Source organism: Macrobrachium rosenbergii, chromosome 41 (genome assembly GCF_040412425.1).
Source record: "Macrobrachium rosenbergii isolate ZJJX-2024 chromosome 41, ASM4041242v1, whole genome shotgun sequence".
NCBI lineage: Eukaryota > Metazoa > Arthropoda > Malacostraca > Decapoda > Palaemonidae > Macrobrachium > Macrobrachium rosenbergii.
The window spans coordinates 65,197,738-65,223,265 of NC_089781.1; the positions used below are offsets into that span (position 1 = coordinate 65,197,738).

At 34.4% G+C, this 25,528-nt stretch overlaps 1 non-coding gene across 1 annotated transcript; it reads right to left on the reverse strand.

Moving 5' to 3' along the window:
* Positions 1-4,975: 4,975 nt before the first annotated feature.
* On the reverse strand, positions 4,976-5,047 carry TRNAT-UGU (transfer RNA threonine (anticodon UGU)). Its single transcript has one exon. It is a non-coding gene; the product is annotated as a tRNA-Thr (tRNA).
* Positions 5,048-25,528: the final 20,481 nt, after the last annotated feature.

Genomic DNA, 25,528 nt, shown 5'->3' on the forward strand with positions numbered 1-25,528 from the left:
CAAATTCTCGTGCAAGGTAGGGAAAATTTTTTAGAATTTTTTTGTTTATACAGTGTGAATGTACGTGTCATTCTCTTTCCATTGATGAGATTTTTTTTTATTTTGCCGACCTCAAAGTTTCCCCGGTCTGGGGTGCTGCACATTGATACATTATGCCGTCCCTTAAGGGTTAACCTACATATCCTAATTGTCTGTATAGTAAATGAAGAGAGACAGACAGACAGACACCAGAAGAGTAAAATTCAATTATTTCCTGGTACTGCGTAAAACCCATCTATCATAATTAAGTTTACTTTTAAGATACATAATCAAATCAGACAACGACATCTTTTTCACTTTACCCACCCACATTGCATACAAGTAACCTGTCACTAAAACTATTGCGCTGTTTTCATATAGTTTCGATTTACAGTGGAAATTAAACATTAAAATCTTCATAAAGTTATCCGGATTCATACAAATCTTTTGAAAATATAACAAAATTGGCCTAATGTGATTACAAAAATAGAAAATATGCAATATAAATTCTGTTTCACTGCAGTCATTATCACATAAATCTGAACCTTTAATGTTTAATGTCTTCAGTCTGTGGTTTATTGCCAAATCCATCTATAAATTTGTACTACAAATTCCCTCTCAAAGAATGCCATAAAAGACACTGATTCGTTTCCAAATCAATACCCAGTATAGTAGCGGGTAATCGCTCTCAATACTTGGTTTTGAAGGCAGTTTGAGATAATAATAAGTTGCCTTACATGTAACATACCAGGACATTTTTTGCCTATGCATTTTTCTTATGACCTCAGTGGCAATCAGATAGAACGCCGGTGCCACTAAGATGCATCACCTATATCTCTTAACAATAACTAAATCTAAATTACAATAAAACACACTCAGACCAATTTCATTTAAAACATCTTTTAGTAATGAAGGGAAGCTGAAGATAATTTGAGTTTTATAGTACGCATCAAATATTCACAATCCTCCTTCACTTCTACGTAAACACAACGTAGCTCAGCACATTGGATTGTGCATCCCCTTCCAAATGTTCAGAAAGATACATGCATTAATCTTAAATATATTTCTTTATTGGGGGTAACGTATGGGCTATAACATACTTTTGATAAAATCAAAGAATTTACAATTACACTCTCCTGGAAAATTGACAATTTCCTAATGTTCGGCATATTCACAATAACAGACCAGTTTTCATCGGCCACCAAATCAAAGTTATTACAAAAGATAATATCAAAAATAACCATACTAGGAACAACCCGTACCCAGTCCAAAGGCCAGTCCTGCCCGTTAATCCAGTTACTAGGCCATAATCGTAGTTTTATTCCCGTTAGAAGTCACGCACCTGTTGCCACCTCAAGCGCTGGGTTAATTTGGAACCAAGCTCTAACCGAATTGGTTGTTGACACACAAATACGTAAGAATCGTCATGAAACTTTGTACGTTCATGACTGTCTGATTCGAAGGAATAATACCATATCATTTACTTTCTTGAATTTCCTTATAAAAGGTTCTTGAAAAATGCAAAGCAGCAACCTTGCCTCGCCGAAAAGGATTGTAAAAGCCATTAATGCTTATAACTTTTACGTTGTAAGAATGAATTTTATTAAACCAATAAATTCTGCCGAAATAAATTACTTCTAATACCTCATATAAAACTAATGTGCACTCTATGAAAAGCTTTCTGACCAATCGAGGCCCCATCTATTTTATTTTCATTAGAATAAAAATATGGCGTCTCTTCTTATGGACCTATTACACTGAACAATCGATCTCCCTTTGACTACCGTACACAATATTTCTCTGAGGAAATTGTATCGTCTAATATAGTCTCAAACCAGTTTTTTTAAATCTTAGCAAAAATCTCATAATCAGTATTTAACAACGTTACAGGTCTCCAATTTTCTATTAGTGCAAGGTGAACTTTTTTTCAGTAATTTGATACCACCAACAAACTGACTCTTGGACATTCGCTTTTACATCACGTATGTAATTTAAAACAGTGATAAAATCCAGTTCCAAATTTCTTATGTAAAATTCAATAGGGAGACCTTCGTACCCCAGAATTTTCCCATGACAATTTTTCTCATAGCATACCACGCCTCCTCTGACTGAATCTCAGTAGACAAAGCCTGTAGGTTTCGAGCATTCAGCACTGGCCGACGACACTTGTCCAGAAAAAAGGTCATATACTGTCGGTCTCCTTCGACCAAACGAAACATGTTCTCAAAATATTCCTTAATTCGCACAGAAATCGCATTCGTCCCCTCAACAGTCGTGCCATCTTCCGTTTTAAGTTTAGTAAAACAATGATTTATTCTTTTAGTTCTCTCTTTGCCAAGCAAATAGGAAGAAACTTGTTCACCTTTCAATATCTCATCAGTTTTTATCCTAATCTCGACGCCTTCTAAAATCTCATTCTGTATATCATCACAAATCCTCTTTTTCAGTGCTTGGATCATGCCATTATAACCCCAGTTCACTATAATGGATATCATTTAATTGTTGCAACCTCCAATGTAATAGGTCGATGATATATTTTTCTTGTGAAATCTTCTTGAATAATTTAACAAAACATCTTTGTGTAGCTGCAATCTCACCATTCCAACATATCAGAACTTACATTTATAAGATTGCACCCGTTTCCACAGAATAACGAAATCGCTCTTCTATTACCCGTCCAAAATGTTTACATTTAATTTGCAGTAATCAGCTGATATTTTTAAACCGATAACCTTTATACTTAAGAGGACTATACTGTGATCTGAAAAACTAATAGGGACTCTCTGTGGTCTCGTAATGTGATGGAACAAATTAACAGTATAAATTCTATCTATTCGAGGCCCATAATTTTTTTTTTTTTTTTGCATACGTATATTCAGGGACACCTCTAGAAAACTGATATTATCACTTTAACGCTAAATTATGAACCGGGTACCCAGTGCTTTAGGGCACTAAATATCTATTGTCATTGCTACAGTCCTGATGTCACACAATTGAAGTCACCACCCAATATCAGTGAATCAATGTTGTCTCAGAAAAAGGGTGAGGTCATTCCCAAAACACTCCTCTCTCTCTCTCTCTTTCCCTCTCTCTCTCTCTCTCTCTCTCTCTCTCTAGTCCTCCTTAGACCTGTGGAGAATATACTGTACATTTGCAATCGGGATAATGCAACCATTAAATCTTACCCTAATACCCAGTATCCGCCCGTTACAATCTCTGTCTGTTGACAAAACTACCATATCCTTCTTTCCAGGAATACAGAACATAGTCCCTCCTTTTAGACAAACCATCGAGCTCAATATAATATTACAACAGTTTCTTACATAGTTTAGGACTCATTTAGGTCTCATTATGTTCTTGTATCAATAAAATGCCTACCTTATGCGCCATAAGTGATACCGCCTTCATCTGTTTATTTACATTGGTCAAGCAATTGACATTTAAGGTCGCAATCAGTAAAGACATGGAAAAGAGAAAAGTCATAACTTCCTTTTCGCTACGCTGTCTGTCATTGCTTTGTATTTTCGATTCTTTTCTCTCCTCTTGTGATAAAACTTCTCTTGCAAGTTTTGTACCGCCAACCCTTTCATATTAATATTCCACTGGCTTTCAGTGGCTGTGTCCAAGATCCGCTCTTCATTTTCGTCTTCATTGCCAAGCACTATATTCTCGCATAATTCCATATCAGATTCATTCCCGAAAGTCATTAGATATGTGGGCTCATCTTTCTGATGAACTGACGCCGTAACAGTCATTTCCTTAAACCATCCTCATCACCGAGTTGTTCCTTACATACATCCCCATGGTCCACTTCCATCTGCGGAACATCAGGTGACCCCTGCACACTACAATATAACCTCCCCGAAATTGAATGCTCAGAGGGCACGGGAGACTAGGGCACGTATTATCCTTCTTTAGTATTAAAAGTACCAACATCGCTATTACCACCTCTTGCCTCATTACCACCAATTTCCTGAACACCAGTATTTGGGCTTGATTCGACTGTGAATACATTGAACTCCCGTTGACTATCTTCAGTTATACTGTTTCTCAATTGTGTGGTTCCCTGATCTTTCTTCGGTTCTTCATCGATACAACCATTCAATGCTTTTGACGTAACATCAGTCTCATCTCCACCTACATCCGACATTTCTGATGCATCTGGACCGTCATTAATTTTAGGAAGATTCGGGAAATCTGCCATGTTAAAATCATTTAACCTAGATTCGCTTTCCACAGTGCAATTAACAGCTAGTGTCATGATTCCTCCGCAATTATAGCAGAAGTTTTAAGTTGGCCTTGATAAATAAAATTTACTGTGTCCACATAGTGTTAACCGACGAAGGAATGCTCTCTCTCACCTCCATCCTTGCCGTTCGGATACCGTTCAACAATCCCCTAGCTCTTCCGTGGGAAAACCTGTTGTGTCGTACAGAGTGCACCTTCCCGTACCGACTTAAGACACCGATGACCAAAATTAAATCATCATCCATATCAAACGGTGCATATCTTACCGAAACATATGGGTAAACACTACAGTACTCAGATTAATAACTCTTACAGCCTTACCTTCACCAATATCAGCCGTTTGTCCTCATATTCCTGCACTACCATTCAAACCGCATATGATCAGCCAGATTTTATAATCACTCTATTGTTGAGCATTAGCTGAAAGGCGGAAATGTCTTCTTCTTTAACCTAGATTGACAAAAATTACTTCACAGGCGAGGTCATACGTCGGGTGCACAGAAAAATGTAATCCAGTCGAATCCGTTCTTTTAAGTTTGCCCAAAGGGGCAAAAGCATTTTAGTTGTCTCTTCCATTCGCCTTTATATTCTAGCCCAAAGGACAGCCGCTGCCAGAAAGCGAGGGCAGCTCAGACAGGTCCGCTCTGCTCGAGAAGCTCTAGCAATAATCATTTGTCAGTGAAAGGTGTCTTTATAATATTAATATTCCTGCCCCCTGAGAGAATCGAACTCTCGACCCCTGGTTTACAAGAACAGTGCTCTGCCCCTGAGCTAAGGAGGCCACTGTTTAACCTAAAATGTGAGAGACGGCTACAATGCTGGTGATCTCAGTGAAAGGAACTTATTAACCCAGCTCATTAACCTCATCTCCGCTGCTCTTCCTAGAGAGTCACACCTAATTTTAGCCGTAATGGATGCGGCTGAGATAACAATTACCATCTCCCTGAAAGAATGGACCATGAAAATTTAATAGAGAGGGTTGTTAGGGCGACAAAATTCGTTGCCTAACAACCTGTGCTCTTGGCCTTTGTTTACTGTAACCTAAGTTGGTGGGGTTTGCAACAGTGTCGATGCTGAAACAATTGTATTGCAATCCAGTCAGTAGGTAGCTTGAGAGTTCTACCCATAATATAATTTATTTCAGTTAGTTCCATAAAATAACGTTCCATGATCTTAGGTGAATGAAAATGATGGCAATTAGGTCCTACGATTCATATTCTGAAAATAATGTCCTGGCACATGACCGAGTGATATTGACAGATTTATCGACTGAGGATCGATTTTCAAAATTCCTTTGATCACGACAGTTTCAGTGATTTAGCACTGTAAGAGGCTGAGAGATTCAGAATCACTAACAGAATTTTTTTAAATGTGAATATTGTAGTAATCCCTTATTTCACGAGTTTACAGTAATGTGTGTGTACAGAACATTATTTCAATTCAAAATGCCTACTAAACCTTACCTCTCTCTCTCTCTCTCTCTCTCTCTCTCTCTCTCTCTCTCTCTCTCTCTCTCTCTCTCTCTCTATATATATATATATATATATATATATATATATATATATATATATATATATATATATATATATATATATATATATTTCAGAAAATATAGCCGCCACAATGTTAAAAGGTACATAGTGTGATGAAAGAATTTTCAGTGCGAGATAATTTTCATGGAAACCGTCAGTTGCAAAATCTTTGTGTATTCAGCAAATAGTTGATCGTCTCAGCAGTTAATGTGATGAACACGCAGTGTTGGCCGAATTATGTGACCAAGTTGCTATGCGCGTACAAGAATTTCGTGGCATTATAGAATCTCGGTTTTGTGTCTAATTCTGCCCAAAAATTAGTTCGGTCGTTCATTAGCAGACCTAGATCGGGATCGTGAAGACATTATCTTTGAGTGTGAAGCTCTTAGAATTGGCAGAACTAAAAAGGTGCAGTCCAGACTCTTTGTTTTCTATGGCAGATTGTGGATTTATGGTCTTTTACCATATTTCAGGACATTTGTGAACTTATGTTTTACCATATTTCAAGACATTTTTGATTTTGTGTGGGAAGTGGATGTAGCATTTGCCATTCAATATTCTATTTTATTGTGTTCTATATTTTACCAGTATACTATTTACTCATACATTTTAGACTTTTCATTATTGTGTTTTTGCACTTATATATTTTGGAGTATTTATCTGTGTTCATTTTTCGACAGATGTCATTAGATTGTGATTATTAGTGAAGCCTTTGTGGGCAAAACATGATGTTATCATGTTGGTGTGATCATAGAGAAAGACAGTCGCAAACCTTTTGCTATGTCTAGTATTTTTATGTGGGAGACTTGAGACCAGACTTTACAAGTCTATAATGGAATATGTGAAAATTTTGAGTTTGCAGGCTATTAGCCATAATCATAGATTTTTAGTTAGTTGAGACTAAATCTTGAGTTAGATGTTATTCTTAATTGACAATTTCATTATGATGCATTTTAATTTTACTTTATTTTATTCATTGCTTGTTGGAGTTACTTTAAGTAATAAATCTATTTTTAGTAGGAAGATTGAGTTTTCCTTATATGACCCATTTCATTTCTTTGATGTGGAATGAGAGAGAAATCCGTGTGAGAACAAAGAGATCTTTGTGACGTTGGCAGAGAAAGAGGGGCGCTGAAATGCCCGTTGAGAAAAAGACTCGCTGTTGAAAGAGAGAGAGAGAGAGAGGAAACAGTGTTGACCCCCCCCCCCACCGCCTCTTGAAGATAGACCAATAGGTTCGCTACGTGGTGTTCTTACCCAGAACATTCTGTCTGTTTCTAAACAGTTGTAACAGAAGATTTGGTGGCAGCGTATAAGGTTAGGTAGAAATACTGTCAGTGTGTAAGTGGAAATAATGGCAGCGTGAGAGTTTTAGTCGATTTTTTTAAAATAGACTAATTGGTAACGTTGATGCCCAAGGCACAGGCGATTGAGCGTGAGAGCAATGAATGATCACCAGTTTTGAAAGAGCGGGTGTCATAAGTGGCCGTGATTATGGGTTTAATACTGGGAATTTTTTTTTTTCCGTTTCTATTCGAGTATTGGGAGTGGGAATTGTGAAATAGATCTGGGTGATCTCTAGAGCAATTTTGGGGTTAAGGGAAATGCTAAATAAGTGTGATTAGTGGCGATTGTGGCGGAGTTAATTAAGAAAGCAAAGTGGTGATTCAACAAAAATCACGCTGTGTTTCTCTGCTTCCGTCTTCGAGATGGTGACGTCTGGAGTTGCAGAGCTCCGTTTCTGTTGGCAGACCGAGTGTTGAGTAACCCATTTTCAGTTTTCTTTTTAGGAGAAGCTTAACTTTTTGTTGTTCTCCCGTTTTCTTTCTTTCTTTTTTTTTTTTGTTCTTATGTTGTTACGCTCGGGTCGCCGAATTTTGCGAAAAATGGAAGACTCAAACGCAAGCCAGTCTCAGTCGATCGTGACCCATGATTAACAAATTTTAATGCGGAAGAGTACAAATTTCCAAGGGACTAGTTGATGGGAAATTACTTACAGAATGTAGAAACATTCATTGAATCGGTTGATAATTACTTGAATTCTGGAAGATTACGGGTGGCGCGGATGCTTTGAGAGAAACGAAGGCTTTTAAAAAGATCTAGACAAAGGAGACATTGGAAGAACGAGCACGAGTTTCGGGTTCAGAAAAGTGTAAAACTTGGAGAGAGAACTTCAGAATTCTTACGCGGAGTCATATGGCGGAGTTGACCGCGAGTGCATTGTTCCGGAACTTGCGTGCCCTTATTAGAACTAGGAAGGGTAATGATTCGTGCCGCGTGACAGTGCTCGCTTATTTGATGCAGTGGTGAGATAAAGAAATCTATGATAAACTCTACATGGGTAAATGGAAATAATATTTCTTTAGATAATTTTGAAAAACTGTTGAAACTACATTTGCTTGCCTTTTAACGTCAGTCCCAGATAATTACAGATAGTTTTGATAAAAGAATTGATCCAGGACACAGATGAATCCTTTTTGTTGCACAGGTTAACAAAAATCTATCAAAATGCCCAACGCTAGACAGCAGTTTTGGCCAGAAGGGAGGTGCTGAATTTCAGCTACAGTGTCAAAACCGCAGAATAATGCGAACTCCTCAAATCTAGGAAATGATGCAGGAGCGAAATCATGCACTTTTAGCAGGTGGAATTGAGGAAAACCTCAGAGATCAGTAACAACAATTCGTTATTTTAATTGTGATAAAATAGGACATAGTAAATCAAATTACTGCAAGAGTGAGATATTGTTATTTCAGCTTGCAAATCTTCAGACCATGGATGGAGATTTTGCCCAACCACAAGAATAGAGAATATTCAAGGAAAACATGGGAAGTTTTAGCAATAGACATGACGGGAATTCCACATGATGCAAGTTCTAGATACACAAACGAACATCGAATTTTCACAAGATAAGTTCGAACGGACACAGGATAATGAGCAATCAGGTCTTAGAATCACCAGAACCTAGGCCGATTGTACGTGGATTTCTAATGGCAGTGAAATTTCTATTTTCATTGATTCTGGTAGCTCAGTTAACTTAGTAAATGCTGACCTTTTTCACTCGAAGTTTCCAGAGTGCAAATTAGTCCCTACTAGTGAGACAGTGTGTGACGTACAAGCGAGAAACTGAATATTTTAGGTTCGTCATTTCTTACGCTTTGTATCGGCGGAAAGACAATAGTAGAATCATTTTTGGTCATAGAAGGATTAGCCTTAGGTGAAATGGTTTTGATAGGACACCCTTCTTGCATGCGACATAACATCAACATTCTTTTTGAGAATTCGAGATTACAATAGGTGAGCCAGGTTGTTTTGTTCCATATATACACAAGGAAAAACTTTGTGAAAAACCTAAGACACAGTCTGGGGCTTGTAATAACACAGTCGTTAGAGAGTGAAGATATTCCGCGAAAGTCTTTCAAAGGATTTTTGTTGGAAGATATTGAATTGCAACCGTGAGTTCCTGCATTGGTTAAAGTGTCGATGAAGAAAAGTTTCCTTCTCAAGTATGCGTTGTTGAGGAACCGAGAAATTCAAAGACGTTGTGAGTACGGTGTCAGTAAATGAAGTTTCAGTCATGAGCGTGACTACAGTAAATTAGTTAGCTATCAGACTCAGTGAAAAAATATCACGAAGTACTTATGTAATTGATTTTGAAGAGTTTAAGGAAGAACATAAGAAAGTGAGTTTTGTGGAGACAGTAACACGTTTCCCAGGGAGGAGTTGCAATTCAAGTCAAGTTCTTCACGAGCATTTGGCTAAAGCTGATTATCCGAGTATTCAGATAAAGTAGAAAGTGTTGAAAGAATATTTAGATATCATTGCTTTGAAGGAGATAAATTAGGAGTTACAGATGTTTCGAACATTCAATTCGCCTAGAAGGTGGAAATCCCATATATATTCCAGCATATCGAATTCCCTTTAAGATCAGAGAAGAAGTAGAAAAGGAAGTTCAGAGATGGGAGTCAGAGGGAATTATTAGACAGAGCTCTTCCCCCTATAATTTTCCTTTATTAGCGGTTCCGAAGAAAGATGGTAGTATCAGAGTTTGTGTAGATTTTCGTAAATTGAATGAAAAAACATGCCCAGATAGATATCCTGTAGCTTGTTTGCCTGATTTGTTTGTTGAGATCGGTGGCAAGAATATATATTCATCTATAGATCTTATGCAAGAGGTTTCTACAGGTTCCGCTTTGTGAGAGTAGCCGTAAATATACAGCATTTTCAGTACCAAAGGGACATTACGAGTTTAATAGGATGCCTTTTGGATTACAAGGGTCCCCAATAACATTTACTAGACTGGTTAACACAGTACTTCATGGCTTGTTAGGAAAGTCGGTGTTTGTGTACATGGATGACATTCTCATATGCACAGATACGATTGAAGAACATCTAAAGGTGTTAAAAGAAGTCCTCAAGCGATTACGGTTCGCTGGATTAAAGGTCAAATTGGCCAAATGTGAGTTTCTGAAGAGAAAAATTGTTTATTTAGGTCATGTTATCTCTAAAGACTGAGTCAGAGTGAATGATGAGAAAGTTAAAGCCATTGTGAATTTTTCAGTTCCCAAAACCGAAACAGATTCGTTCTGGATTTCTAGGTATGTCGGGTTTGCCGCGCCGTTTGTGCGGAATTTTGCTACAATAGTGTCTCCATTAAGAGATTTGTTACAAAGAAGACGTTAAGTTTGTTTGGGGTGATAGTCAGCAATTAGCTTTTGAAGCTTAAGAACGCTTTTGGTGAACCCACCTGTTTGGGATTTCCAGATTTTAGTCAACCGTTCACCTTAGTGACTGACGCGAGTCAGGAGGGTATAGGTGCGTGTTGGTCACAAGAATTTGAGAAATTACACCCAATTGCTTTTATAGCAGAAAGTTCAAAACGCGTGGTAGTAACGAAAGGCTGATGTCAGTTGTGGACAAGGAGGCTTTCGCGATCGTCTCTAGCCTTGTTCATTTTAAGATATTTGTTGTTGGGAAATAAAGTTGAGATTTTACAGATCATCAACCGTTTGTTAGAGCTTTTTAATAAAAAGCCAGAATTTGTCGCCCAAAGAGCGCGTTGGTTTTGACATTGAGAGATTTTGATGCAAACCTCAAATACATTGAAGGTAAGCATAATGTGGTTGCAGATGCATTGACAGATATTTTCCAGTCGAGGATGAGGAGTGCATTCCAGATCTGTGTGAGAAAGGTAAACATTTGGTGTCTCATGTCTCGGATGCTAGTAGTTCTGAGAGATCGCATGTAGAGGACATACACGTTTTCTACGATGCATACTTCGGGAGAAATAGTGAGTCGGCAGTCTCGGGAGAGATTGTTGTTTGTGATAGTGAGAGGTAACGCTGTGTGTTATATTACGAATTGAAAATGTCATGGGACATAGGCTTGCTCGAACAAAAAGCAAGATGAAGATAAATTGTTGTCAGATGCTAAGGCATTTCTTGAGGGGTTTCACCGAAGAAAGGGTATAAGTTGCCTTTCTGGTCTAGAGTTGGGAAATAATTTATTGGTGAGAAAGATTAAGTATAACTTGCAGTACTCAAACATGGGTGAAATTACACAAATCATCGTGCCAGAGAGTCTAGTACCACAAGTTCTAGACATTGTACATTGTAAATTTGGTTCTCCTCATTTAGGTGTGGACAAGACGTATGAAAACGTCAGGTCAAAGTTCTTTTGGAAAAATATGTTTTCCGCAGTGGAGCCTTTGTAAGGGGATTGCGCTGTTTGCAATGCGAATAAACCGGCGACGACGGTGTCGTGTCGTTTGGATTATCGCGCCACATAGGCCGTTTCAGAGAGTGCATATGGATATTCTGGGTAACTTCTCAGAGTCCGCTTATGGTTGGAGCATTTATTAGTAGTTGTTGACGAGTTAACTCGTTTTGTTGAGATTTTCCCACTGAAATTTTAAATCAGCTGAGGAAGTTGCTATAAGCGTTCTTTAAGGGGGTAATTTGTAGATATGGTGTTCCTGAATGTCTGATCACAGACAATGGTAGGGAGTTTATTAATAAGGCTTTAGAGGGTCTTGCCAATTTGTTGGGGATAAAGAAAGTATCTATAATCCCATACAGACCTGAAGCGAATGGGTTATGTGAGAGGGCGAATCGGAAAGTAATCGAAGCTTTTGCAAAACATGGTGTTATCATGTTGAAAAATTGTGATCATAGAGAGAAGACCAGTCGCAAACCTGCTATGTCTAGTATTTTGTGGGAGACTTGAGACCAGACTTTACAAGTCTATAATGGAATATGTGAGAATTTTGAGTTTGCAGGCTAGCCATAATCAGTTACAGTTGGACAGAGACTAAATCTTGAGTTAGATGTTTTTCTTAATTGACAATTTCATTTATGATGCATTTTAATTTTTTCGCTTTGTTTATTCATTGCTTGTTGGGTTGCTTTATTAATAAATCTATTTTTGGTAGGAAAGATTGGGTTTTCCTTATATAACCCCATTTCATTTCTTTGATGTGGAATGAGAGAAATCCGTGTGAACGAAAGAGATCTTTGTGACAATTGAAAAGAAGAAAAAGAGGGCGTGTAAATGCCGTTGAAAGACTCGCTGTTGAAGAAGAGAGAGAGAGAGAGAGAGAGAGAGAGAGAGAGCAGGGTTGACCCCACCGCCTCTTGAAGATAGACCCAATAGGTTCGCTACAGTAGTGTTCTTACAGAACATTCTGTCTGTTTTCTAAACAGTTGTAACATATATGTGTATATATATGTGTGTGTGTTTTTGTATTTATGTGTGAAATTCCTGTATTACTGACTGTTTTAGGTACTTTAATTCCAGCTGTCTTCTCTGCATATGCAAGTATGTATTTGCCTAATGGCCTTCCACTTTATTTGAATTAATTTTCCTTATGAAAACAAAGTTAATTAGGATCTACTTAAATTCTGAATCATAAAGAATAGTGAGACACGCCTCCGGAAAAATATACAGACCTGATGTGCATATAGATGAAGCCGAGAGATATCCAAGACGGGTGATTCGCGGGATTTTCTCTTTCATATTTTTTATTCTGCGTTATTTTCCATTCCTTCTTCGGCTTTGACCGGTCTATCAATTTAATATTTTCATTTAATTATAATTTCGTCAACATCTCGAGTGTGTCCAAGAACATCTCTCTCTCTCTCTCTCTCTCTCTCTCTCTCTCTCTCTCTCTCACACACACACACACAAACATACACACACACACACACACACACACACACACACACACACACACACACACACACACACATATATATATATATATATATATATATATATATATATATATATATATATATATATCTTTATAATGCAGCTTTGGAAATTTCCACGTAAAAGTGGTAATTGCTTCCAGTTTCCTTCTTAACACCGATAATACTGGCTATTCGATTCATAATGATCACTTATTGCAACCATGCGATTATTGATATGTGTAACAGGCATCTCAGTGAAAAACAGCTTTGAGAATATCATCAGAGTGTGCAAGCATGAAATCTATATAAATGATACATTTTTAAAGGTAAGATATTGTTACTACATAATGTTGCTCTAAAGGAATTAAAAATATTCTTTTATAGCATTAAAGCTGCCTATATGACTATACCATGACATCATTGGCACATATCCTCTTGTAACGAGGAAATGGGTCAGTAAATAAAAATGATAGCTATCGGTTGATGAGAATACAAGAAATCAAAACCCGAAACTACATGTGCCATTTTCTAACAGGCATCTTGAAATCAAGTAAATATAAAATACAAATACAAGAATTTTTATATATATATATATATATATATATATATATATATATATATATATATATATAGTATATATACTACTATATATATATATATATATATATATATATATATATATACAGTATATATATATACACATATAGCAGAGGGATTTAACTCCCCAGAGTGTGGCCTCTCAGGTCACAGCTAATTCCAATGAAAACAGTTAATTTTTCGAAAATTGGTGCTGCAATATCTTTATATGTCCAGTGCTCTATAGAGATAAAGAAAATATAACATCCTGTTAACGATGGATTGCAAGAATTGTTTCTGAACCAAGTACATTAGCAATTAGTAAACAAAGGGGTACCCATATCAGCGCTCAAAATGGTAAGCCTAGAAATATCCGTAGCAAGCATAGTAAACACAGTATTGTTTTCGCAACCACCCATTTCAGTATTAAGTCCTGCGCGAGTGGCAATCTCTCGCTTTTTAAAAGTAAAAGAAAAGAAAATGGGGAAAAGAAAGTGTCTTTGACTAGCTAATTAAGTTAAAATACTTACTACTCTCTCTCTCTCTCTCTCTCTCTCTCTCACACACACACACACACACACAAACAACAAAGATAAATATATCTCCCTATTATAAATCATCTGGAAGTCTTGTTGCAAGTTATCATCATCATAAAATACTCGTCAGATCTGTGTGTGTGTGTGTGTGTGTGTGTGTGTGTGTGTGTGTGCGCGCGCGCGCGCGCAGCGTTTGAAGGAGTAAAAACTAAAACGTCAAATAATATCTGTTCCTCGACATATTTCCTGTGGGTTCTAGCCGCATTAAATGGCATGCAGTCCACATCCTTATCTGTTTTGTTCTTTTGTTAATCCTTCACTTACCCTTCCGGGGGAATAACTAGGTCGCTGTTCAGCCCATGTCTCTCCTAACCAAGCCTTTAGACAATAGATTTTTTAAGCCGTCCCTTCATCAATCCGCAATACAATGCCGATATGATATAACCGATTTCAATTTTTATATATATATAACTTCTGGTAAACGCTACGTTCCCCCTTTTACAAAATAATTCTACCCAGTAAACTTTTTGGTCGTTATTTTACTCAACATCCAAAAAATTTTTTTAGCATTGAAGTAAAAGTAGTACATATTCATTTGACTATAGATGTAATAAATAATATCTACAAGATGTAATAAATATCTATCCATTCCCTCTGATTCAAAGGATGTCTGTTCAAGAAACTACTTCCTTCTCAAGAGCTAAAACATGTGGACATACATTACTCAGTAACTGTATCAAGAAACTACTTCCTCCTCAAGAACTAAAAACGTAATGGACATACACTACGCAATGACTATCTATTTTCCAGGATGCACATACGACCTAACCGTGTACAATTACGAAGGGATCGTTAGGCAAAATCATAATATCATGTCAACCGTGATCGTCTAAAACTACGTAGAGGTTTAACATTTAGCTGTTATAGTGGAATAATTTTAAAATGATGAATCATTTGGTGTTTATTGCTTCTGTCATGCACAGTAAACACCCATTTGAACCTGTGGATAATCGTTTATATTTGTAAATCCCATCAATTCATTTTTATCACAGTTTTATTGGAAATACTGACAATCCTTGCTCATTTACTTTGTTACTAGGTTATAGACCAGAAAGCTTTTTCCATGATACCGCCAGATTCAGGTCATTTATTTATCAACTTCGTTTGAGACAGCAATATATAGGAATTTAATTTCAGTATATTTTCAGTTTATCCTAATATGCTTTATTTGCATACTGTACATTAAAATTGTTTTACAAAATAGAGAAGACGGTATGATATATATATATATATATATATATATATATATATATATATATATATATATATGTATATATATATATTAATACATATATATATATATATATATATATATATATATATATATATATATATGTATATATATATATATATATATATATATATATATATATATATATATATGTATATATATATATATATATATATATATATATATATATATGCTATATATATACTATATATAATATTAATATATATATATATATATATATATATATATATATATATATATATATATATATATATATATATATAATATATGTGTGTGTGTGTGTGTGTGTGTGTGTGTAATATGCTGTACATTTTAAATTGTTTAAAGAGAGAGAGAGAGAGAGAGAGAGAGAGAGAGAGAGAGAGAGAGAGAGGAAGATATGAGATCGGAGCGCTTCAGGCTTCATGCAAGGAGCAAAAAAGTGTTTTGTTTTTATGTAATTATCCTTTGGGTTCATGACAAAAAAAAAAAGCGTCCGCTTTCCTCGAGAGATCATATCCATTATTGCGTTAGTAATGCTCTTTGTAAAGCCGTAAAATTCATGGCACCAGAATTAAGCTCGATTTTGACTTTTACGTGTTACTTCGTCATTAGCACAAACTACTTCATGTGTAAATAGATATTACAAATTTGAATAAGAGGACACAAGTGTAGTTTTTTTTTTTTAACTCAGAAAATCTTAATTCACATTTAAGTACACTGAAATGTAAAAGGAGGACATGTATGAAAGTACAGCACAGAAAATGTTGTTCATGAAGAACAAAACTTCTAAAGGAAGTAACCATAACAAACTCATTTTTGTTCTGAATCTAACTCACTAATTTCCTCATCTCGCCAACACTATTAAGATACAGGAAAGAAGACAAACACTTTTATCCTTTCTTAGAGAGATTTCTGACCTCCAGCACAACTTAATTGGACGCGATTCCGAGAGAAAGGGCGGATCCCAGAATGTTCCATACGCGATCAAAGTCTTTCTTTCACTGATATTATTTCGCCTCTCTGGAGACGGAAAGAAATTATGTTTTTAATCTTGAAAGGGAGAATGCATGGGAAAATTTTTGAAGCCTTTCTCTCTTTCCTCGTAACTGAAAGGTAATTATTTATGATTTTTTATTTTTATTTTCGTCTGAATATGTTTTGGCGAGACAGGAACAGTCACCAAGTAGAATCTACCTCAAGTGGAAGTCATTTGATTTATTTTCTCCGTCAAAATTCTAACATACGCCATTCCAGCAATGCTAAGTAACATTATGCAACTAAAATTTATAAAATTCGTCACGATCATTTTTATAATGACCCTGACAAGATTTCTAAGTAAATAACAGTTAATGTAAATGGTCAACTTTCAAGAAATAATTGGTTAATGATGAAAAAACCAAAGCAGATACTCAGTGGTATTCCACTGTACGAATAATTAATACAAGAGAGAGAGAGTTTAATGCATCAGTATGCCTCGTAGCCTAAGTGCTCATCATGAATTGATTCTTCCACAGCCTCCTTCGGCTAAGGTTCTAGCAAGATCTTGGTTCTAACTCCATGACAGAACAGCCTCGGCGATCCACCTTTCAGCCATACATACAAATAGCAGAGGTGTTCTCCGTCCCAATAAGAGATACAATTTTCGTTGAGTGCTATTAACGGGCGTTAAGTATCGGCAAAGAGCGCGGTTATAGTTAGCCCAATCTTGCGTATGGCGGCGAGATTTATCTTTTAGAATGTCCCACGATTCCCCGACGCTGCTCTCGTTAGGCCTTGCACTGGAGGAAAAAGAAGCAGAGATACCTGAGAGGAATAAAGTCAGCAGCGTAGCGAGAGAATGATAAGTCCTTGGAATGGAGATGGGACGCGAGAATCTCTGCGAGACCGGGTCCGGGAGGTAGTCGTTCACTGACAAAGAAAGGCGGAAAAAATAAACAAACGCCGATAAATGAATGCAATACGAGGATGACGTCAAGTAGACTTTTAAAGAAACTGCCTGGAGACGAGAGTAAAAAAAGGATTTCATTGATCCCTTGGGCGTCGTAAATGAGTACAAGTGCCCAGGATGTAGTTCCGGGAATATGTTGGTTCGACTCGGCGTCTCCTCAAGGTCGGGGCCGATTCTCATATGGACGTGTTATCGTACGGGTTGCATGGATTGTCTAATCCCGAACTTTCAAATATAAGACCTTACGCTAAGTTTGCAAGACATCAATAGATACAACAACTTCAGAATAATTGGCCAAGCTAAGGAACCTGGAGAACTGCTTCTCTTGGAAAGTCTGAACATCAAAGAATTGCACCGACGTTCAATTGCCAATCATCGGCTGTTCCCCTGTTCATAGCATGATGCGATTGTTTGTTTATATTCGTCCGCCTCCTCCTTCTGTTTTTATGCTGTTTTCTTTTAGTTTGTGTTTTCCTCTTTCATCCTGAGAGGTGCGCCTTCTGCTCTCCCTTTTAAGTTTATTTTTAGGTTCCTTTTTAAAGTTCAGGTTTTTATTCAGTTCATTTTAAGTTTTCTTTTATTGGTTCTTTAATGTGTAAATGTATTTAAGTGTGATTGTTTAAGTTCAGTTGATTTTCTATAATAAGTTTTTTTTATGTTTTGTGTATGTTTACTTTTAACTATGTATGCTGAATGAACCTTTTTAATTTATAACTGTAGATGATGTCCTGATGATGTGACCATGGGTCAAGAAATGAGTAGACAAATAAATGTATGTATATACTGATCTGTATGTGTTCTCTGCTCTTTGCCTATATATATATATATATATATATATATATATATATATATATATATATATATATATATATATATATATATATATATATATATATATATATATATATATATATATATATATATATATATATATATATATATATATATATATATGTGTGTGTGTGTGTGTGTGTGTGTGTGTGTATGTATGTGTGTACGTGTGTTTGTGTATGTATAGTATATGTAGCTGTGATGAAAATGAAAAAAATAGAGCGCAAGTTCTTTTGCTTGTACTCGAAGATATTTTCCAGCAGATGATATACGACGGAACACAAGATAACAAAGGCTGTCCATTGTTCATATTCCTTCTAAGTCTTAGAAGTTGCTTGTAAATTTCATTTTTTTTTTTTTTTAGCAATTTCGTGTTCCATTACATATAGTTTGCCTAAAAATTCTTAAAGCAACGCACAAAGATCTTGAACTCCATTGTAACACTTACCTTTGGCCATACACTAGGTTTACATTTCAGATCAAGTAGTTATATCCACGGTAGTGGTGTCGATGTGTGTGTGTTTGTATATGTATATATATATATATATATATATATATATATATATATATATATATATATATATATATATATATATATATATATATATATATATATATATATATATATATATATATATATATATATATATATATATATATATATATATATATATATATATATTTGTGTGTGTGTATTCCGCCTGGGACGAAGAACTTATTAATTATAATCCGGTAGGAATAAGTTATTCCTCAGGGATAGTGAATTGAATATTAAACGATAATTTTTTTTAATTGTGATTACAAAAAGTTATCGCGCTTATAAGTAACACAAATTCACAATTAGCCCAGTGTTACAAACGTACCAGTCCGTTATCATGGCGAAGTGTGTTGATATCGATTCAAAGTACTAAACCAGAGTTCGAAAGGCGCATGTACACCAGGGCCGATATATATATATATATATATATATATATATATATATATATATATATATATATATATATATATATATATATATATATATATATATATATATATATATATATATATATATATATATATATATATATATATATATATATATATATATATATATATATATATATATATATATATATATATATATATATATATATATATATATATATATATATATATATATATATATATATATATATATATATATATATATATATATATATATATATATATATATATATATATATATATATATATATATATATGTATATATATATATATATATATATATATATATATATATATATATATATATATATAAATATATATATATATATATATATATATATATATATATATATATATATATATATATATATATATATATATATATATATATATAAATATATATATATATATATATATATATATATATATATATATATATATATATATATATATATATATATGTATATATATATATATATATATATATATATATATGTATATATATATATATATATATATATATATATATATATATATATATATATATATATATGTATATATATATATATATATATATATATATATGTTTATATATAATGTGTGTGTATATATATACATATATATATGTTTATATATATATATATATATATATATATATATATATATATATATATATATATATATATATATATATATATATATATATATATATATATATATATATATATATATATATATATAAATTTTTATATATATGTATTTTTATATAATCATGTATATATGTAAATGTATATATATAATATATAAAATATATCTCCGTTGGTATATATCGTTGGAGAATTGTCGCCGAAGGGGAATTTATATAGTGATAAATGAATTGGATACACGAACCCTCAAAGCCTATTCAGCGACTCAGTTGACGTAAACCATTGAGCCATCAAGAGAGGTATAAGTCTTTTGCCGAGATGTATACTGCTTTTACCCGTCGTGGCGGGAAAGTATACTATATATATACATATGACCCACCTCCGCCATGACAGTTCATTATACGTTTGGAACACGCAGCTCTTGTTATGAAATTTTTATCATACGTGTTTTTATACAATCATGAAGCTACAAATGTAAGCTATAATATCGAAATTCACGCTACCTCGGTATATCTCCGTTGGAGAATTACAAGGAATTTATATAATGATAAATGAATTGGAATCGTGGGGACATATACCCTATATATAAAGCCTATTCAGCGACTCCAGTTGGCGTAAACCATTGAGCCATCAAGAGGTATAAGTCTTTTGCGAGATGTGTATATTGCTTTACCCGTCGTGAGCGAAATATGTACTAGCCTCGACAATGACCCACCGCCATGACAGTTCATTATATATATATTTTGGAACACGCAGGGCTCTTGTTATGAAATTTTTATCACACCGTGTTTTTATACAATATATGAAGCTACAAATGTATGTATATATATAATATCGAAATTATATATCGGTATATCTCCGTTGGAGAATATATGTATATATAGGAATTTATATATGATAAATGAATTGGAGATCGTAGGGATAGCCCTATATATATAGCCTATTCAGCGACTCCAGTTGAATAAACCATTGAGCCATCAATAGATATATATATATATGTCTTGTGCCGGGATATATATACTATATTTTACCCGTCGTGAGCGGGGAAGTGTACTATATATATATATAATGACCCACCTCCGCCATGACAGTTAATATTATATACGTTTGGAATATACGCAGCTCTTGTTATGAAATTTTTATCACATTTATGTTTTTATACAATTATGAAGCTATATAAATATATATTTAATATCGGAAATTATATATATCGGTATATCTCCGTTGGAATTGTCGCCGAAGGGGAATTTATATATATGATAAATGAATTGAATCGTGGGGATACGAACCTCGATATATATATATATTCATATACTCCATATTGCGTATAAACATATTGAGCCATCAAGAGAGGTATAAGTCTTTTGCCGAGATATATATATATATATTTTACCGTCGTGAGCGGGGAAATATATATATATACGACAATGACCACCTCCGCCATGACAGTTCATTGGTACATATTTGGAACACGCAGCTCTTATTATGAAATTTTTATCACACCGTGTTTATATAATCATGAAGCTACAAATGTATATATAATATATATAAATTCATATATACATCGGTATATCTCCATTGGAGACATATGTATATATAACATATAATTTATATAAGTGATAAATGAATTGGAATCATATGGGGACACGAACCCTCGACAATACCTATTCAGCGATCAGTTATACGTAAACCATTGAGCCATCAAGAAGGTATAAGTCTTTTGCCGAGAAAATACTATAATTTTACCCGTCGACAATTGCGGGAAAAGTACTAGTACCTCGACAATGACCCACACTCCTCCGCCATGACAGTTCATTGGTACGTTTGGAACATATCTTGTTATGAAATTTTTATCACACCGTGTTTTTATACAATCATGAAGCTACAAATGATATCAAATTCACGCTACCTCGGTATCTCCGTTGGAGAATTGTTACGGGGAATTTATATAAGTGATAAATACAAATTGGAATCGTGGGACATAAAACCCTCGATTCAAAGCCTATTCTAAAGCAAGACTCCAGTTGACTTAAGGTTAAACCATTGAGCCATCAGAGGTATAAGTCTTTTGCCGAGATGTACTGCTTTTTACCCGTCGTGAGCGGAGAAAGCTGTTTTATGAATAACGCCAAAATTAGCCTCGTGGATGACCCACCTCCGCCATGACAGTTCATTGGTACGTTTTGAATGATTTCTGCTCTTGTTATGAAATTTTTATCACAACCAGTACGGTGTTTTATACAATCATGAAGCTACAAATCGTTTATCGATTAATATCGTAATTCAAAATTACATCTCAGTATATTTTATAGAATTGACTGATGAAGGGGAATTTATATAAGTGATAAATGAATTGGAATCGATGGGGATTAAAATGACTTGCAACATGTTAAAATGTTATTCAGGAGACTCCAGTTACGTAAAAAACCATTGAGCCATCATAGAGAGGTATAAGTCTTTTAACAGCCGAGTGAGATAGTCTTATTTAAGAAATTTTTACAGTGTAAAGAAAACATGAGATGGAAACCAATTATCAGTAAAATATTTGACAAGAAAAATTATTTCTTTATGACAGTCCCAGGTTAGGTATAAGCCCGGTGGGGAGTAAATTGAATTTAGTTTAAAATAATAAAAACAAGCACTATAAAAGTTTTGAATCAGACCAGTAAAAGTTTTTTATACAATCGGGAAGCTAAAAACTGTCATTATGTCGGAATCCAAAACATCCAAGAATGGTAATTGATTATTGTCCTCTCGGTCGGATGTACTCCGTTAATGGAGATCAGCATGAAAAGCTGATTTGAAAAGAACGAAGGTGCCATCGACAAAACCGTTTATATACAAGAGGATAAAAGCTAAGGGGGCAATTTTCCAACATGCGCTCCTCCAGGCACATGAAAATGTTGGAAAACCATTGGGCCTCAAGAGAAATCCCATTCATCCCATCTATCTGCTTTTGAACAAACAACCATTGAGCAGTGTCCAGCACTGCTAATCCAAAATTTTTAAAAGACAACGATCATAATTAAAATAAGTGTCATTTTCTGATAAAAATTATCCAAAATAACTTCAATTGTTTCCTCCACTGGACATTTGTAATAATGACTCAACATCATAACTAGTCACATATAAATCCGAGTCTTGGCATAAATATATGATTTGAACTCTTCGGAGTTTTTAAAGTGCGCTGGTTAGAAGTCAATTGTTCTAATAGTGGTACTAAATATTTGGCTAATTTATAGTTACGTGGATTGATGACAATATTGGTCTCATTGGAATTCCGTCTTTGTGTATTTTAGGCAGACCATATTTCCAAACGACGTACCTGAGCAATGTTCTTCATAAGTATCTTTATTGATGATATTTTTGGTATTAAGTTCTTTTAAAAACCTGTTGATTTTATCTTCAACTGTAAATATATGTTTGCAATCAGGGTTACCGATTTTTTAAACTTGCTTCCATCACTGAGAATAGACTCCATTTTACTGATATAATCATCTCTATTTAAGATAACAGTATTTACCCTTATCAGGTTTAGTAATTATAAATTTTTGTTTTTTGCCAAGTTCTTCAGAATATTCAAGTCCGTTCTCTTAAAAAAAGGTGTCCAACTGGTAGTCAGTTTTCTAAAAGCTTGTTGAGAAATATCCGATAATTGCGTTTGTAATTTGCTGATATTAATATTAAAAGGTTGATTCTTTAACCTATGGAATAGTGATTCTAAAGGTAAAAAAAAACTGATATAATTAGGTTTGTAACAAGGCATGCAGAAGTCCAATCCCAGAGATAGTAAGAATTCTTCGTTTTGACAATACATAAGAGGACATATTAAAAATTGAACTCACACTATGGTTAAAATGAGGAAGGAGAACACTCAAGGCTTTGCAATTTTATACTATGACAACGTTGAATGCTAGTGTTTTCTTTAAACACTGTAAGAATTTCTTAAATAAGAAACTATCTCACTCGGCTGTTATAAGTACATACCACGGAAGAAACTCTATGCAGCTATCCCATACGTCCTAGACGATAAATTTAGAAGTAATCTGAAGTCTGCAATAGAAAAACATTTTAACATGTTGCAAGTCATTTTAATACCAAAATCCACTTACAATAGGGTCCTTTTTAAATTTAAGGATAGAATCTGCCCAATAATGCAATCGTCAGTCGTATATAAATATACTTGCCCCAGATGTAATTTGGGAACTTATGGGATCGACTAAACGATTGCTGAGGGTCAGAGCAGATTCACATAAAGGTGTTAGTCACCGTACTGGTTGCAGATTGTCCAATCCAGAATTTTCTAATATCAGAAATCATTCAAATATATGTATACAAGTATTGATTATTCTGACTTCTCTGTTTTGGGCCAAACAAGTCATCCACACGAACTGCTAATTTTGGAATCGTTATTCATAAACAGCTAGTTATAAAGTTGAACTCACACACCACCTCTGTTCAGTTGTATCTGGCTTGAGCCAGTTTTCTTTATATATTTCCTTTTTAGTCATTCAGTCCTCAACCTTTTAGTCTAGCAGGTGCTTTTATGAACTGTCTTGTTTTAATGTATATTTATATATATGTTGAGACTCTCTTGAAGTCGTTAGTATTATTCCATGTATTTTAATTTGTAAATTTTATTTTTAGCCTTGATGATGTAACAATGTGTTATGAAATCGGCAAATAAATATATACAGATGACCGATATCTCCTTGTCACCCTGTCCTGATATATATATATATATATATATATATATATATATATATATATATATATATATATATATATATACATACACACTGTATATTGATGACATAACACGGCCAAGGATAATAGCCAGTCTCTTTCTAGCGCGTTCTGTCATTCGCAATAAATTATTTTTCAATCGCTAATTACACAGACAGATCAACTTTTCAGTCACACTATAACACCATGCTCCAAAACAGTATATCTTTCTATCAAACAATGTATTTTTTTAATCAAACTCAGATAGAAAAGAGTAAAATTTATAACTATAGGCCAGGAATGGGACTGGCATAAAAAAGAATAAGGGTATTCCAGCTGCTCATGTAATAATATAATTTTTCTTTTATAAATGTATTTACGTATATTTTCATTTACAGAGACACATTGTTTAAGATATAACTTTCCTGTTGAACATATTTCAGCAAGATTCTCCCTCTCCATTCACACTAAAATTACTATTCCCTATCTCTTTCTCTGCCATCTTGCATTGCTTTTGAATTACCCACCACAAAAGCCCATTCAGATTCTCCTAGAACTTTGTTCTCAGTCAGCCCAATTATTGAAACCAATCTTGAACTCAAAGTTATTCCTAGTATAAATTATTTTCCTGCAACAATCTGTTTCATCCATACAATCCTTCAACTGATAGTACTACTCTTTCACACGTCTCGCCAGTAGGCCTTCCATAATTATAGATATCCTCCTTCGCCCCGGATGCTTTATTACTGATAACTGCATCTACTTTCATACAGTTAAGTTTTACAGTTTACCTCTTTTTCCCAGGCCAAAGAAATCCAAGGCGCTCTGTGAGACGCAAACTCATTTATGTACATAGCAGTTCTAAAACATTTTGAGATTTATATGTTATACCTCATATTAATTGTCGAATCCACATTTCCATAACACTTAGAAAAGGCTTCAGTTTTTTTTTTAAGACTTGATATTTTCATTGCTCCTGATTTCAAGTGTGAGCTTCT